Source organism: Linepithema humile, chromosome 5 (genome assembly GCF_040581485.1).
Source record: "Linepithema humile isolate Giens D197 chromosome 5, Lhum_UNIL_v1.0, whole genome shotgun sequence".
NCBI lineage: Eukaryota > Metazoa > Arthropoda > Insecta > Hymenoptera > Formicidae > Linepithema > Linepithema humile.
Genome location: NC_090132.1, coordinates 25,733,901 through 25,756,565, shown reverse-complemented (window position 1 = coordinate 25,756,565; position 22,665 = coordinate 25,733,901). Strand labels below are relative to the sequence as shown.

Here is a 22,665-nt window from a genome sequence, read left to right as displayed (position 1 = left end):
GCCGGAGACGCCGGCGTGTGCCGGCAAACGCGTCCCTTCGCTCGGACGTACGCAGCGAGTGAGTCGAAATTTCGCGTCGCTGGGATTGAAACCGATATGATTTCGACGAGTTCAATTCTTCCGCGCCGTAGGCAAACGAAAATGGACCACTTCACGCCACTCGTCTCGCTTCCGTTTGTCGCGAATAAACATAGCAACGATTTTCGAGTGTCTGCGGTACGAAATCCTTTTTTAGACTCATCGAAATTACGCTAGATTTAATTCCGGCTTCTGATCTTTCGCTGGAAGCTTCAACTTCGTGCGATTTTAAAACGGTCATCTAAAATGAACGAAATTAACGTTGCGTGAAGCACTTTAGCGGAAGTTGACGTCCAAAAAGAACGCCAAACGGCGGACCGTATGGTGAAAAAGACGGGCTTATATCCGTTTCACAAATACGAATTTCATAGCTTATTTTAGTTTTATAGAGACATTAAGCTTAAGTGGCAGTTGTAAACGAATTTGACCGCTTATCTATTTTGTAAAGTCGTGAAATAATAATATTGTTAGTGTAAATATTTATGATATTTATAGCAATATTGTATTTCAATAAAAATAAACTTTTTATGTACTTTAAATTTTATAATTAGAAAAAAGTCAAAAAAAGGTAACACAACTAGCAAAAATATATTTCATACAAAGTTCAAACAAACGACTTCACTCAATGGGCATTTTCAGATGAAATGCGGTATATGCGCGTGTCTGCAATCGATATTCAAATAAAATTGAGTTACGGATGTCGTAATAGATAAACGACATTAATACTGAATGCACGAGCAGCCAAGGTTTGTGGTCGGAGTTGAGTACTCGGGTGTTCCGAGTAAATCGGCGAAGTACTCGAATGAGATTAAGCGATTCAGTACTGTCCAACGCTCGATCGAGCGTAACTAACTGCTGTGTTATATGCGTTTTCAACGAGCACATTGTTAATATGGTGTGATTTATCAGTTTCAAAGAGATTCGAAGATTCTACTGATCTCGGTGAATCGAAAATTTCATTCAATTTAATTCTTTGATTATAACTTCCTTTTCTAAAATAAAATCTCAATTTGATTTTTGTTTTCGAATACAAAAAGAAAGATAAAAAATAAATACGAAAAATGAAAACAATAAAAAGTATTTTTCTAAGAATGATAAAAAGCGCTTGAGACTAGGATGAAGAATAAAAATCGTAACAGCTTTTGTACGTTCGCAGTCGCTCACAAAGGTTTAAAAATACGTGTCAAACGTTTGTCCAGAAAGACGACAAAGGTTCAGATAGAATCTATAAAAAAATATCGTTTAATATCAAAAGTAGTATTTGAAAAGTCGACAAACAGCTTTGTGTAGGTTTATCGATCGTAGAAATATGAAACTTAAATATAAAAGTGTGATCCAATAATATGCATTCGCCTTTTTGTAGCAGCTTTTAATGCGTCTCTTATTCTTTTCCAATTGTAGTCACTTTATTTTCGTCGATTTTTACTTAGGATATAATCGCGGCTAAATTGGAGCAAAGAGAAATTAAATAAAAAGTATATTATTCATAAACAGAAAGAGATTTCTCTTGCGGATATTTTTCTCTCGCATTCTAAAATATTAATATATATTATTGTTTATTAAAAGCAATATTCCTCTATAAGAGTCGAAGATTATTATTATTATTTCCATTCATCACGCTCTCCCGTTTATCGAAGCATATCCAATTTCACCGTTTTGAAACAGAAGAACGTAACTGTCGAAGTCAATACGCGAGTTACTCCCGATTGAGAAACTTCGAGCTCAATGTGCTTCATCATTATGGAGCACTTGTCCACCTTCGATGCGAGACGAGCGGAGCGGATTAATGCTGGATGTTGCAGAGAATGCATCGTCACGCGGTGGCACGGTAAATGCGCGGCGCGCGCGCGCGCGAGCAGCGTGTCAGCAATTAACCCTTTATGGCCTAAATTTCTGTACACGTTGTCGCACCGTAGTCGGACACGAGTATAGTTTCGCGCGACTACCCAGCTGTTAAATTTTCTTTACAATCGCACACGTGTTTCGGCGAAACACGCCGCTTTACGAACAACGCGAAAGATTCGCCCAACGCCGCGGTTCGCAAAACAATTCTGCAATATACATTGCAGACTTATAAATTCGTCGAAAGTTGCGGAACCATCGAATAAAACACGCGAGGATCTCACGATGGGTAAAGACGGGCGCGCGCCGCGACGTAGCGCGCGATAATCAATGAACGTGAATTAAACATTTATGAAACTTCTCGCGCAATAAAAATAAATTTTCGATTAACATCGAATTAAGTGCAAAAGCGAACTTTACCGTTCTGTCGCGGTGGCAGGGATAATGAAAGTATAATATTTCTGTACTACACGTTTCAATAACTGGCACGTGCTTCGACGGATTCCGCGAGTGGTTGAAAGTTAATGTTATTCCACTTTAAGAGAGGACATCCGTTTTAATCGGCTCAACTTACTACTACCTTTTTCTCAATTACGGCGAAACGGGATATTTAATTACGACGAGGGAAAGATACGTATTTTATCCGGAACCGCGTACTCCCATAGTGCGCAAAATGTATATACCGGCATTACGTTAATCCTTCGGAGCACTGTTACGGAAAAGCGCACCGGAATGAATACCACGCGCGATCAGTATTTTCTTAATAGTTTTCATCCGCTCGTGAAATTTAGATTCTCTATTTTTTTCCTTTGATTAACGTCCGAGACATAAATCGCGTTACACACTGAGTTTCCTGCAATTCTTGTAGCGCATTACGTTTGTACGAGAATTTCTCTCATCGGAGTAACACTGCTCATTCCGGGTATTTCCCAAAAACACACGCGAGTCATCGATGATACATTCCGCTCGCGTCGTATCGGCGAGGATGCAGTGATACGCGCGCAGGGCGCGAATTTCAAAAGAAAAAAAGCTATTCACCGGCGTGAGAGCTGGAGAGAGATTTCGAGCGAGTGCACTGACCGAACAAAGAGCAAGAACAATAAAATTTGCATAGATGCCGAATAAATAACGCATGCGGAACGCGGGTTGTAAATCAAACGTATCCAGCAGCAGCAGCAGCAACGAAACGCGCGTGTGTTATATCGTCTATTATCGGGATATATCTATTCTCGGCTGCGCTGACACGATTCTTGAAACGTCAAGAATTTTATTCGTTCTCTTAAATTAATGGCGTGTCACGCTATTGTTACGCGATATCGAAAGAACAATGCTATCGATCCTAAAGAGTAATCGGGATCGAGATAAGCGCGGGTATAGCTCGCATCAAAGGGCATTCGTATCTGTCGTATCGATATTTACATAATGCAAGATAATAATGATGCGCGAGGATTAAAAAAATAAAATTTATTTTTCCTCGTCTGACTTTTACCCCGGTAAATTCGCTTTAATGAGAAAATAGAAAAAACATTTACTGAAGCTCCAAATGCTCGGGAATTAAGCGTGTGTGATCAGAGAGATTGCACACGGGATGAAAAGGTAAAAGTTCGAATTACATATGTTTCTGTTTGGAAAATCATAAAAGACTGTTTTCGCAATGACGCAAATCCGCGTTTTACATTACTTCCGCAAATTTCCCTCGTGCTGCTTCAAAATGAGAAAATGTCTTACGCCGTTATTCTTCGCGATAGCTCATATACAGACGGACGGAGATTGAAATGCGAGGATGTGCGAGATCATCGCACCCACGTGAGAAAATTCGCGTCTCTGTTCACCTGGCGAAATAACATTCGCACGTAGCTCGGATGACTGCGACGCAACGGCGCGGCCTACATATCGCGCCGGGTACGCGTTTTGTAATACGCGATTAGACGTGCCGCAACGCGGAGCGGGGGCGAGAGAACGCCGGGCGTGCAGAAAGCGTGGGTGGCTTCGATCATCGTCGAGGAAACGTGCCGGCGTTGACTCATTCCAGCGACGAGTTCCCATAAGCTCGCCGTCACCGCCGTGCAAGGTGCCGTGCATGCGCGCGCTGCAATCAGCGGGCACGTATCTACGTATGCAGTAAGAGACGGAATTGTCCGTTGACGTCATCGTCGGCGATTTATTCGATCCGCGCCCGAAGTTCGACACGCCTGTCGCTGTGTACAAAGTGTGTCTCTCTGGCGAATCGCGTAAATTCCATGAATAATCGCGGAAGAATAATTCAACGATAAAATAATTAGAACGACAATTTTAGAAATTTGAATAGAAAACCGCATTCTTAAATACACATATCAGACTTCGTTCATCGAATTAGCAAAATATAGCCACAAATCTAAAAATTCTTCACCCGATAAGTTTTTATAAGAAATTTTCATTTTAGACATTCAAGATGTCGTTTTAATGTGTTGCGATATTATTTTCAGATTTCAAAACGAGTGAAGAATTTAAAGGTTTAACATTGCATGTTTCATATCGGTTATTTTCGAAATGGCTAAATTGCATTATATGCATTGATGCATATACTCGAGATATACAGAAATGCGCGGAAGCAGTCTGGAGATGTTTGCGAAACACATTCTATCAGCCGCGTAGTTTTTGGAGATAGATTTTTCGTCAAAAACTTCACTGTTTATTTCAGGTACATACATTCCGGCCACCGTGCGTCAAATAGAAAACTTTACTTGTCGCGAGAAAATTTTAATTTTCTAGATTGATGCAATATGCAATTGCACGAGAGTCCTTGTGGACTATACAAGTACAATATGGAATGTTGAGTTTACTCAAAAAAATGTATTTGCAACACTAGTGCACTTTTCTCCATATTTTTGACTACGCAATAGATATTTCTAATTTCTTTCCTCTTTTTGAAACATTCTTTGCAAAATCAATCTGCTCTCTGTTCTTATTACTTTAAATGAAATTAGAATGCGAACATTTCTCAGTTTCAAATATAATAATTTTAAATTGAAATCATATTTTTCATTAGCCGTGTGTAACGCGAATGATTCGTATCTGAATAATTAAAACCTAAATAATTAAAAGTGTTGATTCTCCGTAAAGCATTTAATTTAAGATATTACGCTGTTTCAATAAAGCTGGACGATCTCTCTCGTCGTGGACAATAACATTAATTACACTTGTATAATAATGTTTGCAAACGTACGCCGAGCATCGAACGAAACGCGCTTTCGATACGCGCGTCAGACGGAATTTCACTATACCATCGCGATATGAATTTTATGTCATACCGGGTACCACTCGTTACACAGAAAACACTACAACGATACTCCAATATCCATGTTATCGGTCTGAAAACCGTTGTATCGATAACAAACGTGCTTCATCGAATATTGTTTTGCCGTGCATCCGAAATTTTCGCCATATGATCGAGGCGTCTTAGCTCAATTTAACCTCGCGATCGATAGCACGTCGCGAGGTTAAATAATTCCAATTAACGAAATTCCATTGACGTAATTATAACAAAAAGTAAAACATGTTGCAATAAATTGCTCTCGTTAAAATTAATTAAACGGCAAAATGGCAATTGTCATTGTAAATTATTCAGTTTTAATTTTCCTTTCACGCAGCCGACAATTTGTCTCAAACTTGTTTTGAACTGAATCAAATTAAAATATCATTTTGAAGTTTACAGAAATGTAATGTACAATAAATAAAACGGACGACTATCGTCGTGTACGAATATTAAGCACACTAAAGACACTATCAATTTTCGTTACTCGCGAATTTCCCTCGTCATGCAGATCGGCGGAATAAAACAGCGCTATGGTAACTATATAGTTCCCATTCGATTGAATACACCGTCGGCTCGAAAGCCACTACCGATAACGTGTCCGCCGTAGCCCCCACCCCCGAAAATCCACAAAATTCCGGAATCCGGTCTGCCACGCGCAGGATAAAACGCAAAGAAGAACGAGGATAATAAAAAGCCCGCCGGTTCCGCAGCTCCACGCAGCCACCGCACGAAAAAATCGCCACGAAGATTTTATAATGGTCAAACTCTGCTAGCGCAGAAAAATAGCGAGTATAAAGGGACGCAATCTGACGATGCATCGGATGCGCGCGATGGTAACTAAAGTTTTATTCGTCACTCGCGTCGCTTAAAAACTCATTATTTATACGAATCATATTTCTGTTCCTCATATTTCCGCGCGACATCGTGACATTTACGAATAACACGGCAGTAATCGCACTCCAGATGTCATTCACATCGTTTCATGCGTTGAAAAAAAAATCGCATTTCAATCTATTTTTCGCCATCACGGGTATCGGAAACACACCGAAGGCAATCGCGCGGTGCAACGCTAAATCGTGTTAGCTCGTTTCAATTTGCAGCCTCGCACTTTGACAAATCATTTTTGCGGTTATGTAAATAAATTACAGTGTACAAATTACTTTTCCACTTACCTGGTTTCTATCTCGAGCTCCATCGCGACATATCCAATGGTGCAGCAAGATCGATGGTGGCGCTGATCCTCGTGTGAATCGTTACTCCTCGGCTTCACCTGCAACGGAAAGAAGAAACCAAGGTAAGTGGAAGATACGGCGCATAATCGTTGCGGTGTAGTTATCGCCGCGGTAATGATGGTACGCATCATGCGAAGCGTAATCATGCGGATAACACGAACGTATTGCGTCGTCGGAAAATGTGTCATACTATCGCGCAAGATTTTCCGCAAGAAAGGATTGAGTGCTTGCGACATTCGCATAGATCAGCTGTCGGACGTAAAATGTTCCATTCGACAATTAACTGCTGATATAAAGTTTAAAAAGGATATCGCAGTTTGATGTGTCGTATATTCAGTTTTATTCTCGTTTTTCCTCTCACGACAACATAAAAACATTCGATTCGCTCATGTTCCACATTTTTAGATTTACCCAAATTACATTTTATACATTCGTATAATGATTTGGTAAAATGAGACGCAACCGCTTTTGCGCGTTGAAAACGCCATGCGAGTATTTATGTTAGTTTGTTTCACACCAGTGGTTAAAGGTTACAAATATTTCGTCGTAGTACACATGCGAGCATGTAAATCATTCTCAACGTGCACTACATATTATGCAAATGATTAAGTGGATATTTATGAAACTGAAATTAAAATTTTTATTAAAAAGAAGAAAACGTTTATTTTCCTTTACGTAATATCTCCGTGAATTTTTGTGAAAATATCACTTTCCTAAAGTTATAATAAACAGAGTTTATTATTTAATCTGCCAGTCTACTATTTGACTTTCGTCAGAATAATAAAATACGGTTAAAATAATATTTTATCGAAATATATGTGATTTACGCAACAGAGTAATTCACGTGTCAATACGAGTATCGTCTAGTGAATCGCACAGCTATTTAGTATTTCAATCGAATCATAACTTTCGTATCTCGATCAGTGTCCGCTCGAGTACCATTTAATAAAATTTCCCGCAAAATATAAGGAGTAGATCGATCAATTTGGAATTACTGGCGTTGCAAAGCGGAAACCTCGCCCTAGCCGAAGGGCGTTCTCCGGAGTGCGGCATAGACGGACACAAAGCGACCGCGCGCACACACAGTCCCTTTTTCCTCTGAATATCGGCGGAGATCTACGCGCGCTTTCGTCTCTCTGGAAACCGCTCTCAATATCGCATCGTATCGGCTGCTACTGCCCGTCCCACGGAGACACGTAAAATTCCAAATCTCAGTCCGATATACGCGTCACAAAGTATCGCCGAGAAGAACGACGCCAACACGGATGTCCGTAATTGTCGAACGTATGGCGATCAAGAGGGATGACGTAAGAAAGAAATCACGGAAAGTGCAGATTAATTATTATCGTCGATCAATAGTTCAATTCTGTAACTTATCAATAAATCTCAAACTTTCGTCTTATTCTCTCTCCAGATGTGAAGAAACGGTCTTTTCGGATCTTTCGAATCATCGTCTCCAATTTCTTCACCCCTTCCTCTCTTTCCAACAATACAACGTAAAATAACATGAAATAAAATATTGTATAATTATGTAATTATATGAAATGGAAAAGCGCAAAAAACTGTCTTGATTATTTCTTTCGTGTAAAATGTTTCGAAAACATCGAGGAACAATTTCTATTCTCTATTCCGTTCCATTGTATAAATCGCGCCTCTCTCACACATGCTTTCTCCGTCTCCCTCTCGCCCCTTTCTCGTCCACCCGCACGCATACACGCGCGACATACGATCGGACAAAAGATAATCGCGGAGCTGCCTGTCGTGTTCCACACAGCGCACGGCTTTCGGGTGTGCTGGTTGCCCGAAGGGGGTGACGCCGGGCGTCGCGAGGCGGCGAAGGGGGGTAGGGGGAGGGGCCGTAACGGGGACGGCAGTCGGAAGAGAGAAGAGACCGAGAGCGCGGAGTCGCGCAAAGCGAAGAGGAGTCGGCCGGCAGGCAGGCAGGCAAGGGGAGGTTGGCGGGAGAGGATTGGAGGCGGCCGGGTAATGGGGGAGTTGGTACGCGGGGGAGGGTGACTCGGTGGGTACGGCAACGAGCGGTTTCGCGGACCGAGTGGGTGGACAGGCGGGGGGGAGGGTGGCAGCAGGGGGTAGCGCGCGGTGCTAGAGGCAGGCAACGGCAGGGACGAACGGCGAGGGGCAGGGATGGGGTTGGTTAGGCGGACACCACAGAGGGCGACGTAGCGAAGGGCGAAAGGGTGGACGGAGGGCGCGGGAAGGCGGACGGACGAAGGCGGCGGGGGATGGTGGCGGCAGAGAGTAGCGGAGGAGGCAGCAATGACGACGAGGCGCTTGGTTTGAGTTTGTGAGCACGCGCTACCACTCTTCGGGTTCTATCTGCCCACGTCCCTCGTTCTGCGTATCGCTATCCCTCTCTTTCCCTCCCTTCATCTCTCTCCTTCTCTCTCCCTATCGCGGGCCCGTCCTCTCCGTTGCACTCGTTATCTCGATTCGCCCGGTTCTTTCTCCGTCGTTTCTATGCCGCAGTCGCTTCTTCTCCGTCCCTCGCTTCGTTCCTGACACTCGGAGAGCGGGTCCTCTCCGCTTCCCTCTCTCCTCGCCGCCCCCTTCCCCACGCCTCGTTCTCTCGCGACAGCCGCATCGGTTCACGTTCTGCGTCCCTCCGGCTGTTTCCCTCTCGCCCCCTCTCGCTCTCGCTTCTATCCACCTTTCTCCGCCGCGTACCGCGTATCAATCCGTCTCCGTCCCGCGCGCTCCGTATCTGCTTTCTCGCACCGGTTCTCCCGTTCTCGCTCTCGCTCTCGGTGCGCTTCTCCGCGGCACGCTTCTCTCGCTCTTTCTTCCGCCGTGGCACCGCTAGCCGGTCCTCTCTCCGTTGGATCGCTATGCGCGAGACAGGCCGGGCACGGGGAGGTGAAGCAGAAGGAGGTGGAGAGGCGAGTTCACGTTCCATCGCGAAGCACTGGGCGGAATTGGTATATCGGAGGATAGAGGGTGGGCGCGGGGGTAGGCGAAGGGGTGAGGAACGGGGAGGACGCGGGGACGCGGCGCTCGTAACGTAGCGACGCGCTCGAGACGCGGACGTCGTTTGAAGACGAGTTCTGCTGCGCTGGGAGGCATTCCGGGTTGTTGCACCGGAAGGACAGGCGGCCTGGGAGCCCCGATGCGTCGCCGAAGTAAGTTCTGCCGGAGCTTTAATGGAGGACTTGGATAATTAGCGCGAGTGCAGATCCCGCTGCTTGGCAGTCGGGAGTCGACGAAGCGACGAAGAATGCAAAGAACTTGTCTCGCAATGCGACAACCGATGCGACGTGCAGCCCGAGAGTTTTACGGAAAACGACGCTTCGGTTCTTAAACGGATCACTGATTTAATGCAAACAGAACGCGCGCCGAAGAAAAACATTTCCAAATCTGCATCTCTATTAGAGTTTGCATCTCCCTTTTCTCAAAATTTAACAAACTACAATGATGATTCGCGAATAACACTCGGCATTTCCATGCGTATTTTGTGCATTATCGGCGTGCCGTCTGCTTATGCGAATATCGATTACTATTATTTATGCGAGGAAGGCGTGCGTTAAGCGACATAAATTACTAGGAAAATATGAAAACTGGACAATGATAAATAATGTTAGGAATTCGCATTACCCACGAGACATTTCGTTTCTGCCGCTGTTGCCTGCTACTAGCGTACCTTATGAATGAATATGGTTATATACGATCGATAGAGAGCAGTTACATATCGCTCGCACACGCTTCACATGTGTACACATCGGTCAGATCGTTATTTACTCATAATAATGGTCGCTTTTACATGCACATACCTACTGATACGATTCAGAGTTTTGTATGCGTGCGTACAAACGCAGGCATCGATTCCAAATCACCGCGGTAGCATATTAATACATGATATTTACGATGAAGAAATGCTAACGCAAGATAGATGGAAGTTGGATAAACAGATATTCCGGTGGTGCGAGCTGTCAATATATACTTTGCCAAATAACGTCGACTGGCTCGTAATTAAAATTGAAAATTTTTCATTCACGCCGTCTATTCATTCATGCGAGTTAGAGCTCTTCATTCACTTAACACAAGCCGGATCATTCACGTGGCTTAGAAACTTTTCATTAACTCGATTGAGCCCGCGATGTATCTCACGACGCGTGCGATGATGAAAAAATTTTTATTTTCCTTTACCGTAACAGCTCGGCATAAAGCGCACGCGTTTGTTTGCTGTGTATACTTGTATGCATGCATGTATGTACGTACGTACGTTTCACGTGAAACCAATTGTCATCTATTCAATTTATTCAATTGCACGAGATACATATACATTTTGCAACCCTACGAATAATTAAAAAAAACATTTATTTAAAAACATTTTTTTAGTCTACGAATAATAAATAAATACAGAAATAATTTTTTATTGTTATTTTTGCATCTATTAGTTTAACAATTAATCTATAATTGGCATCGTCCAATTTAATTGATATTTAATTGGCGTTGCCAGAGTTATCTAAGCTCGTGTTCATTATATACACAGCGCCCTATAATTCCCGTCACAACTTTCAGTTCTGGATTGTTTTATCAGATTGGAATCAGATTGCTTGCTTTAGCATCTAAACTAATAATATAATAGTCGCCGAGATAAAAGCAATATCGCACTGAAAACGTCGATACGAAATGAAAGTGAAAATACGACGGTCCCAATTAAAGACTAAAGTTACGCGAACTAAGTTTTTCAATATCCGGTATCGCGATTTCACTGGAAATATATAATACATTCGCCCGTGCGGAGCTTACGTTTCTCTTACGCTCGTGAGTATCGATTTGCTCCACTGACATCGAAGACAAGCGTTATGATAATAGCGGCAATAAAGAATTCGTAACCCGGTAAACTTCACAATCTCAGAATGCGAAATATTGCGTAATTTATTCTTATCGTGCCATGTTTACGGTGGCGAAGTTTGTTCCGAAGAGAAATCTGCTTTTTATTCGGCGACGCAAAGTTACTTTTCTCACTCTTTTTAATTAAAAAAATTCTTTGAAATAATATCAACGTAAGACTCCGTAAGACACAATTTGTTAATTTCACTGTTGTGATGCATCGTGAAATCTTTTGTTTGTGCATATATCGAAATAAAAAAAAATGTAAGTGATAACCATTCAATATGAAACTAGACTGCGATTATGATGAGCAAAACAAAAGAAATCTTAAGATACATATTATCTGAAAAATAGTAATCTCATTTTATACATTCTGTTACTTTGAAAAGACAAGTGCACAATTATCGGATATTAAAACGATATCTAACACACTCGATAGCGTGAATCATATTTGCTCTTTCTACTATGTACTGTCACTTGTTATCATCATATAATTGCAAACGTTCTTTACAGAATCGGGCGTACCGGATGCTTGGGAAATTTTGTTGAAAACGGTTTAACGGTTTTTTTTTGCGGAAACTCCGAATTGTTCAATTTCGAAGAACACATGTCGCTCGGTGCGTGAGACCGGCTTGTCGCACTCGACAGACCTGACGAGCCTGATGTCTTTGACCCTCGCAGGCTTTGACCATGACACGAAATGAACAAGCGGACGGTCACTCTCTATTATCGCACTACCAAGCTTTGTGACAACGCGAATGACAACGATATCACCGGGGCATTTTAATCGTTCGATCCGATGCAACGCCGCGAACTTACTCCGCCCATAAACGATCGTTTATATGAATATGTAAAACAATGAATACGTAAGGTAACTAAACTTGCAAAATTTATTAGCAACGAAACTTCCTCAATGAGGCATCATTTAACTCTGCGTATTTTCCGATTCTGATTCCTCTACGAATAATCAATATTGCATTTGATAATTATATCCTGTGTGTGCAACGAGTATAATTTTATTGCGCGTTACTTATAACAATGTTATAAAGTGAGCATTTATGTTTGTTTTTTCGAATCTAGATATTGCGCCGCGTAATTTTCTATTTAAACAACACTTAACATCGCGATGAAGTCAATCGCAACGTCTGTCGATAGGATCGTTGACCCAGAACGTAGATGGGTTATCTTGTATGTACCTGCGCCGGAAAGCAGGAAAAAATATCAATCGATACGCAATGAAGCACTGCAATACGTCGATTATACGTCACGTTTGCCGATTGAATATTTCTATTTTAAGTAGCTCACAGTCACAAGATATCATCGGAATCCGTACTATCAGTAGGGAGATATCGACAGTTTAGAGTTGATACATGCTACAAATAACCGGTGCTTCAGGAAATGTGCAACAAAATGCGCTACGAACACCTCGATGGTCAAGTGCAGTTTCACTACTCATAACTCTGTTAACTTCATAGACACAAAATAAAAGTAATTAAATAATGTTTTCAAATAAAACGACTGTAGTGAAAGTGAAAATAAAATTACAATTTTTTTTCTATATATAAACTAAGAAATATTATTTTAAAAATTACCTTTTTTTTACTACCTACAAAATATATTATCGTGAGTGTAAAAAATGAATGTTTAATACATTTAGAATATTTAGTGAATACTCTGCGCTATCTTTAATACGGGATTTCCACAAACTTATCTGGCGTTCGCTATTCGTTAGGATTGTTTTTCGCTCTTGGCTACACGGATGTATAATGCGATATCTAGAGATTGGAAGTCACCTCCTTGGTTTCTGGAAAGTCCGATCGCGGAGATTACGTGCACCAACGCGACGACACTCGACCATGCACCGTCCCACGACGTAGTTAAGATCGACCTTAACTGCGAACGCGCCTTTTGCCGCATCGTCGCGCGCCTCTAATGGCGGATCTCGAGTAATCAAGCAAAAATTACTGGAATTCCGCGGCCCTGGCTTGTTCCGAGTCACTTGAACATCAACTTTGTCGCTCTGAGAGAAGAATCGCTCTATCTACTCTACTCTATACACTTTGTTGCTCAAAGGACCCTTTTCTGTCATATTGCAAACACTTAATTAAAATTATATAAGTGTGTTACAATTATATATAGCAGTTATATTATTATAACTTTGTATAATTAAGTATTTATATTAAAAATTATATTGGAACCTTTGTCGATACTTTATTTTTCTAACTAAATTTTGTTAACTATTTTATACTTTACAACTATTTAACAATTATATAAAAAAATTCACGAGAATTTTATATGTTATTCAGAAAATACTACTAATATAAAATTTACAAAATAATATTTTTTCTCTCTCCCATTTTCTATAAAAATGTTGCGCTTCGAAAGCGCAAACACATCATATACGCAGGTTTCAATAATTTAATTAACACATTAGCGCGTATAATTATTGAAAGAAAAAATTTTGCAACTTCTGATATCATTTCAAAGCTAATCGCGAATATTAGAGCACGTTTCTCTCCGCAGCTCGTTCCACTATCTCGCCGTGACTCACGAATAATCTCGCGTAATGCTCGCATTGACATGGCGAGTCGAGCTCTCTCGTCTTGAAACAGAATTCGCGGGGCGGTTTATTCGAGGCGTTTTATCGGCCGCTCGATCAAAGGTCCCGTCCTTCTCTTGCCATCCGTCTCCCTTCGACATCGTGCTGTGAAACCCGGGTCTCTTATTGGTTACGAGAAGACTGCTACCCACCCGGCATTCTGACTGCGCTCTCGCTTACTGACCCGAAAGCAAACACTCGCCGTGTTACAAAGTGCGTATCCTGCGTAGGCTCGCAGCGTGAATATAATCGTGAAAGTTCAAACGCACGGGTAACGCCATTGTGGACCTAGACAAAATTCGGCAGTCGTTGAATAACGCTCGAAATGGAAATATGGCCCACCACTGTGCTTTATTGCCGAGAAGATAACCGGAGAGATAGATGAAATGAAACGGGGAGAGAAAGAGAGAGAGAGAGAGAGAGAGAGAGAGAGAGAGAGAGAGCGCGCGAGAGAGAGAGGATGCGTTGTTTGTCACCGCATGATTTAATCCTTTTAAGTGACGAGTTACGTATATGTGGCAAGTAGGAGAAATAAAGCGTTTAAAGCATATTTGTGAGAATATTAATTCTTTATACAGATCCTTCATATAGACGAAAGATAACGTACGATTAACTGTGTAAATATAAATAAATAAACATAATTGTAAAGTGCATTATAAAAGTAAATAGAGCATTAAGTAAATAAAATTATGAAAAAAAAGGATGAAATATCATTTTTACTGTTTTATAATTGCTGGTAACGCGAGTGAGGACTCTTCTACAGTTGACTATTAACCCCGCGGCAACGTTCATCCGTTTGACAGTTAAAAGCGATCTAGATACAGCACGGAATTGCACGGCGCGAGGAAGTTCGAGTGTTAATACGCTGCGAGAAAGAGAGAAAGACAAAGAGCGAGCAAGCGAGCCCTTCCCCCTTTTTATCTAAAGACCCGACGACTGTTACAGTATTACTCGGCGACTATATCGGTATCCTAGCGCGCTCGAACTGTGAGATCAATAAAGCAGTCCTTTATAGACTTCGCTACACGCGCCGTACAAGCTTCGTCGGTTCCCTCCGCCGTTAGTCTGTCACTTTCCTTCCCTATCTCCGTCTCTCGCGCTCACTCTCCCTCTCCCTCCTCGCTATTTCGCTCGCCCTCTCGCCCGCAGGTCGTACGTACGAGCGAAAGAGTCGGTCGTCCGCCACCTCCCTGAAAACGCCACCCTCTTTCTTCGCCGCAAGCAAGCGAGCCCTCCTCTGCGCCCTGCTCTGCAGCGAGCACGGGGCCATAAATAACCGAATGACCTACCGCGGTAGGGAGGAGGTGGGTGCGCCGGTCGCGCCGGGTTGCTACCGGGACACCCGTTAGACGCGTGCACGTTCGACGCCGCAGATACGATGGATGATGAGAGCCGTTTAACCCGACAATTTTGAAGGATTCAAAAATACGGATCTCGGTAAAATGCATCTCGATAAGAGCGTATGTGTGTGTGTGTGTGTGTGTATCGCGTATCTTTATATTATATGCGTGATATTTCGAAGATTGTATAACAGCGGTTGTAAATTAATGCTCGGTCAACCGTAAAGAAAACGACACCGTCGAAATGCCGTATGTGACTCCGTTCTCGCAGTAACCCTTCACCTTCCACCATTCGCCAGCTACGTGACGGCGAAGACTGCGTGGCCATAAATAATCGAACGAGCCGTTGCAGATTGCACGTTTCAACGACTTGCCACCAGGATGTACCGAGGTACATCGCGACACGTGTTACCGCGTCGATTATTTAATGAGCAAAAAACTCTTGCAACATTAATTAAGATCTCTTAATGCGTGTGTATAGCTAGCTCATTTCGTGAAAGTTTATAAACTGCTGAGAATTTCCAGTGTTATTTTTAAATAAATCTCTTTCTTGATTCTCTAATTTTAGATTTAATTATTAAGATGGTTGATGTGAAAAATTATATCAACTTCTCTGATAAAAGATTGATGTTTCGAAACTTATCTAACGCCGTGTGTTTCTATAATAAATCACTAATATGTCAAAATGTGTCTTCACATCGTGTGCACGCATTCGATCCGCAGTATCTGTGCGGCAAATAGAGATAATCTAACTCGTAGCATGATAAAGTTTCCGCGGTCTTTGTATCAGTAACCTTGTTCTCGGCAACAAAGTACTGATAGTCGCTGAGTCAGATGATAAATGCAAAAGCAAACTTAGGTCGAATGTAAAACCGTTACGCGCGTACGAGTTCAGCGACATTGTGAACGAGGCCTGCTGCAGGTGGCAAATATCGCTGAGAAACGAATCGTCGGTTAAAACAGCTGTCACACTAACTCGCGAAATATCTTTTATCCGTGCGCCATTAGTCATTCCACCATCTAAACTACAATTACGCTAAATATCTCTGATGTTGAAATATAGAAATAGAAAAACTATGCACGATAAACTGATTAATATTCATTTGTTCATTCACGTCACGTTCGTGTCGCGTAATTTGTTATAAAATTAAAAATTAACGAATTAAAAGATGAATAGTGTTTCATAAAAATAATAGCGGCAATTTCTCAGATTACGAGTAAAAATGCTGATGAAACAATGTTTCGTATTGATTTCCCGAGATATCTAATACGTATGTTATTACCATAGTTATCTTCTCACATGTTTATACACGGCTCTATTAAACTCATCCGGGTATCGTACGAGGCATTGTCTTTCGCGTTAAAGCAACATGCCGTTATGGATAAAGCTTTCTCGGCAAAAGCCGTTCTCCTTCTTTACGGTTAACCTCGACTTCCGTCATTTGAATGACGCGCAGCGTCGTAAATAACTGAATGGCACTCCGCGAATACGCAACGATGACAAGTTGTCATCGGGACACCCGTTACACGTACAAACGCAACGCATAACTGAATTGTGGACGAGGTTTCAGGTCGCAAATTATGTACGGCGTATCCAATCGACGCTCGGTGGCTGCATAATGGCGGAATGTGTCAGGATATCGATCACACGTTACAAAGACAACACCTGGGAAATAAACTCTGCTTTGCAGGCAGTTGCAGAGTAAACTACACGCGAAAGACTTTGATATCAACAATTATTTCGTTCTGTTTCACGCATTCTGATTCTGCAGACCGTTTATTCGACGCATTATTTTTAATAGACGCTGATACGTTGGAAAAGTAAATATGTTAATTGAATGTGTAAGGTGAAAAAAATACGGTCTGAAAATCGCGCGGAAATCGTTATTTCCGCTTTACAAACTCTTAGGTTGGATCAGACGTGCTTTATAAACATTATATTTTATGATTCGTGTCTCGCATGAAAATACATGTAAAGTACACGACTGAAAAATACGGTAATATATACAACTTGCATTGCAAAATAAAGAGAGAGAGAGGGAGAGGAAGAGGAAGAGGGAGAGAAAGGGAGAGAGAGAGAGAGAGAGAAAGAGAGAGAGAGAGAGAGAGAGAGAGAGAGAGAGAGAGAGAGAGAGAGAGAGAGAGAGAGAGAGAGAGAGAGAGAGAGAGAGAGAGAGAGAGAGAGAGAGAGAGAGATGTAAATTAATATTATACTTTTGCGAAAGTGGATTTAGCTTTAGCTTTCCCATTGCATCATGTATTTGTAATTTCGCACGTAAATATCCACCGGGCAGCTTCAAGCGTATCGTTTATCGCGTACGCTATGCCGGACAAAAGTCGATATCGCGGCGCGATTTCGATGGGGAGCTGAAAGAGTATCGCGCGCTATCACAATACGCTATTAATCACGTCTTGCGGGAGGAGGAAACGGAACTCCATCGGGCGTTAAACTGGATCCGTTATGGGATGCGACGAGGCAATTAGATGTACCGGAGGAAAAAGAGATTGTGCAGATTATTACGATCCCGAGGTATTAATCGCCTGTGTTTTAAAATAGTCGCGCGGCGAACGACGACACGCGCACACATACGATCCAATTATCTGCCAGGTTTTCCACGAGTCATAATTTGATTCACGAAGGAGGCCCGCTAGTCGATTACAGTGTGCATGTGTGAATAAACAGCGCGTCACAAAAGACGCAGAAAAGAATTATGCGAAGCGTGGCAAGCCGATTTAAAGAAAATAAATTAGTAATGTCAAAACACATTTATAATTATAAAATTATAAATAGTAAAAAAGTAAAATACTGAGAACAAAACTTTTCCCGATTAATTCGCAGTGAATTTTTTTATAATCTTAATTTGATAATGTTTGATCGTAGTTTTAAAAAACACCCAATCTGACTGTAATTTAATAGGCGTATTTGCGATGGCTTTTGTAGTTTACGCGAAGTTTATGGCGTGCCAGTTCTGTCGCGCATGTCGAAAAATCGCCGGTATGCATATTGCGTATAATTCTTTTTTAAATTCGTAGCATTTTACGTTTTATTCGCTAATATATTTACGTATTGCGGTGGTGCTCTGACAATTTCGATAGCTACGGTATTTCATGACTATCCGAGCTGAATTGTTCTATTATTTATTCAACGCGTTAACATGTGCAGTTGACATGTTTCACTTATTTACCGATTACCGTGAATTCGTGTTTTTCGTGCCGCAATCGAAAATGCGTGTACTTTGCGACCCGTTTCGAAACGCATTGCCGTTTCTATACTAATTGTTATGTCGCGGCCGTACTCGTGTTAATACTGACTGTTGTATAGCGAATGTATTATAAAATATCGAGCGTGTCAGTTAAACTTTCCACGATCATAAAATATTCATGTCGTAATTTGCTGTTACAACCAATGTTAAAAATACGATGATGACAATATTTATTTTCCTCGCAAATGTTAAATCGCACGAATAAAACTCAAAAATGTGTCGTATAAATCATACCGCATTTTTGTTTTAATCATAATTAAACACCACTTGAAAATAAATAATCAATTAACCACTGAATTATTGTTTGTACTAGTTAAATTTTCAGCAATTATAAAACATTTGTGTAACCGATAATCGCGCTACTTTGTATAATTAATATTAAAGTTCCGTTATAACATAATATTTTTCGGGAAATAATAGAAGCTCGAAAGCAGAAAATTGATAAATTTCCACTGCCATATAAAATGTGTTTCTGTCAAATTAATTAATTAAATTTTGCACTGCGATAATAAATCGATCGGGAATGACCAAATACACCTTGAGCGACAATCATCGACGAATAAAAGACGGCCACCGTATACATGGGTTCAAACCTACGCACATGGTTGGCAGATGCAAGCGCACTATTATAGCACGCGAGAGGTCAGCGTGTCGAGCTTAACCCCTATGTAGTAACGTCGTATTTCGTGCTAATAATCGCCGCGATAAATAATAAACCTAGTAGTAGCCACGTGCTTCCACCCGTTGTCTCCGTATTTTTACGGACACGAAAGCGTTACTGAATAGATAGTTCAATAAAGTTCAATAAATATAGTTCAATAGTACGACGATGATGACGCATGTCCATTTCTGCGAAATCGTTTGCCTAAAGAATTCTTCTCTCTACTTAACACTGGAACACAACAAAGCGCGCATCACATGACATTTGTCTTCGAAGAAGCCATATATATACTTTTGAATAAATTGCTCTTAAAAGCAGAATGATATAATACAAAGCGTTCGCACCCCACGCAAATGATAGGTTTCCCCTTCACATCCCTCAGGCTGATTTAAAAGTACAAAATATTTCTCTCGTGTGCTCTCTTAACTCGACGCGTATGTCAAATGTGACAATGGCGCGACATTTTTCCTCCTCGCATTACAGACGAGTTTACGTTTTTTTGCGGCGCAACGCTCACGAACACAGGAACAGCGGGGCGCGATTTCTCGCGAGCTATGAACGCTCGACGCGTTTGATCGTCCCTCGCAAACGACTTCGCGCGAAATGACGAGCGGAGAAGGGCCGCGCGGCGAGAGCGAGCAAGTCGACTCGCGTATCGGCGTTCTCGGGTCCACGAGCAACGACACCGTTCCTTACCATCGTCGTCGTCGTCGTCGTCGTCGTCACCGAGCGCGCTTACGTTTTTGCCCGGAGCGCCTTCCGCCCCTCGTCACCGCCCGCCTTCTTCCTCACCTTCCCCCCCTCCTCCCCCCCCGTCGGCCCCGCGCGTCATTCTCGTCGTGCCGCTCTCAGCGGGAGCGCGCGCAAAAGCGGGACTACGAGAGCGAGGAAGAAAAGAGAGGCAGCGAGAAAGATAGATAGAGATCCGCAGACACCTGCAGTTCGCCGGCGAGAAAGACGGACAAAGGACGGGCTCGCGCGGTCGACGCGGGGGATGAGAGGGGAATCGGGCCGAGGGGGGCGGCGGGTGGGAAGGGGCGAGCGAGGGACGCCAAAGGCGATGCCAAAGAGACGACGAAACGAAGCAACGCGAAAATGGCTCCCGAACGAGATACGGCAGCCAGGAACTCTCGCCAGTTTCGAGCGAAATTACTGGGAGCCGGCCGCGCGCGCACGTTAGCGTCCCGCCGCCGCGCGCCTCGCGCCGCTCCGCCCCGCTTATTTAATGTAATTTCGTTGCCGCTGCTCGCCTGCACAGCGGCGTCGTAGTCCCGGACTTTGTATCAAGATTCCATTAACTTTTGTTTCAACCAATTAACCGACTCGAAAAATTACCATTAAATTATGACACGCTACCGCGACTATAGGCGCGCGTGACTGCGGAATGCCGTTGTCGCGCGGTATGTCGCGTTGCAACGAGGACGGGTGTGGTTGCCGGTAAAAATGTCCAGCTGAAAGGCGGGAAGCGTTCGTGACGCGTAGAAGCGGGCTGATTGTTGGTTCATTGTGCGAGCGAGTTCGAGGCGCGCTTTGGAAAACTTCAGGGGTCTCAAGCAAATTTTTCTAACAGAGAAAGTATATATACATAATGGGCATTGTGTTATACGTTACGCCGTTATTGGATCCTTTGGAACGGTGTTGTTTTATTAATGTTTCTTTTATAACGCGATGTAATTTAATATGCGCACTCTGCGCGCATTAAAACGCATTTGTGCGACCGAGAGAAAAAAACGTCGAAAAATCTCCGGAAAATTTGTATGCTTAATTAGCTATAATATATATTTTTTTTTATTTCCGCTCTCGCATAATTTCTACGATAATAAATACGCTCGTTCGCAACGTTCGTAGCGTTTACCAAATTAACGCAGTGCGCTATAATTATGATAAATATAATAACGTGATGGCAACCGTGAGAGTCGGTGCGAAAACGCCGTATGCTTTTACCGAGAAGATTTTTCCTTGCATATAATTGGGCCTACCTACGTACCAATCAGGATCTCAAGCCGGACAGGTTTCTCGCAGGTGCGCGGACCCCCCTGTTAAATCGACAATCGGGTTTACATAAAGCTTTCCCTCATCTCGCTCCTTTTTTTCGCGTGTACCTTACTCCGGCGTTATCGTCGAATCGCGGCTTCTAGACTCATTAATATTTATACCCATAAATTATTATAGCGAGAAATTATGTCTTAATATCGAATTACGCGTTATTACCCCCGAGTTACATTGTAGAGCAATGAATTTCCAGGCGGAATTAAAGCAATAGGCGAGAAGATAAAATTAAAAGTGCTGAAATTATACGCGCGCGGGTGTATAATTTAATATATAGATACGCACGCTTGTAAATATGCTGTTATACGGGAAAAACGGGACATTCGTGCACCTGTCTATCACGAGAGTAGCATTTGGATACAAAATAGATGGAATTTGGAAAAATTTTTCGAGTTGTCATGCTTACTACGCAATATAAATTTCAATTCCGTACAATTTGTAATAATAACATAATGTAACGTAACAAGTATAAATTTGAAGCTCCAATAACGTATGGATATATCAACAATGGAAAACGACAGATTCCTGAAAGCGACTTCCGGCTCGATATTAAACGTGGAGTTAAAAATTTTTGCGCCCATCGATTATTCGGTCTCACATGCGTCTGTATTATCTGTCTATATCATACACGTAACAGCGCGAGCGAACGACGAACAGTGTCCATTTTAGTAGCTATCGGATTTCACTTATTGGAATAATCAGCGATTAATCGCCGCCGCGGCTATTAATTAATATAAATTCTTCAGGCGGAATCGGTCGCCAATGTGTCTGCGGAAGTTAAAATTTGCAATTAAAATAAGTAGCACTAACGTTAATTCGTGGTTAATTAAATCACCCCTTTCTCCGTGATTATGATCGTAATCTATAAAGAAGTGGAATATCTCTCCATAATATTCTTCTCTTTATTCCGTCACTTCATTTATAAAATTATCCCAATAAAAGTAAAATGTTCTTTTCATTTTCAGTTTGATAAAAACTATGGAACACGTACGCAATAAAAAATTCTTTTAAATTAGTTACAAATAAATTTCTACCTAAAATATTTGTTTTCTTGTTTACCGTAAAGATATTAACTGTTATCAGTACTATTATAAAATCAATTTCGGTTTAGCTATTGCTACATAATCGATCTTTCCCTTTATTACAACTGAAATTACGGCTTAGGCAATAAAAGCTAATCAATAAGTCAGTGGCTGCAACTTATCTTTGGCGGCACGTAGACGCGAAAAAATGCAGTTCGTATACAACGTCGAGACGACTGAGCGAACGCTTTCCCGCGAACTTTCCGCGCCATCGTCAAAATGAATTATACATCAATACCTGGGGTATGTCCCGACGATTTTATCGTCGCCTCTATGTAAAATCGTGCAAACTTACTGCGAACTAAGTGGCTCGCGCCTCCGTCGAAGCATCGATAAAACGAAGTCGCTGCGCGTGTCTCTCGTCCTCGATATA

General features: G+C 42.1%; 1 protein-coding gene across 18 annotated transcripts in view; it reads right to left on the bottom strand.

Annotated features, from left to right (window-relative positions):
- The window catches only part of tou (toutatis), a 144,884-nt gene that overhangs the window by 87,520 nt on the left and 34,699 nt on the right, over positions 1 to 22,665 (bottom strand). For all 18 annotated transcript variants that reach the window (XM_067355133.1, XM_067355140.1, XM_067355141.1 and 15 more), the window contains exon 2: positions 6,388 to 6,485. The gene's annotated coding sequence lies outside the window, so the exon portion shown is untranslated. The remainder of the gene's footprint in view (positions 1 to 6,387; positions 6,486 to 22,665) is intronic.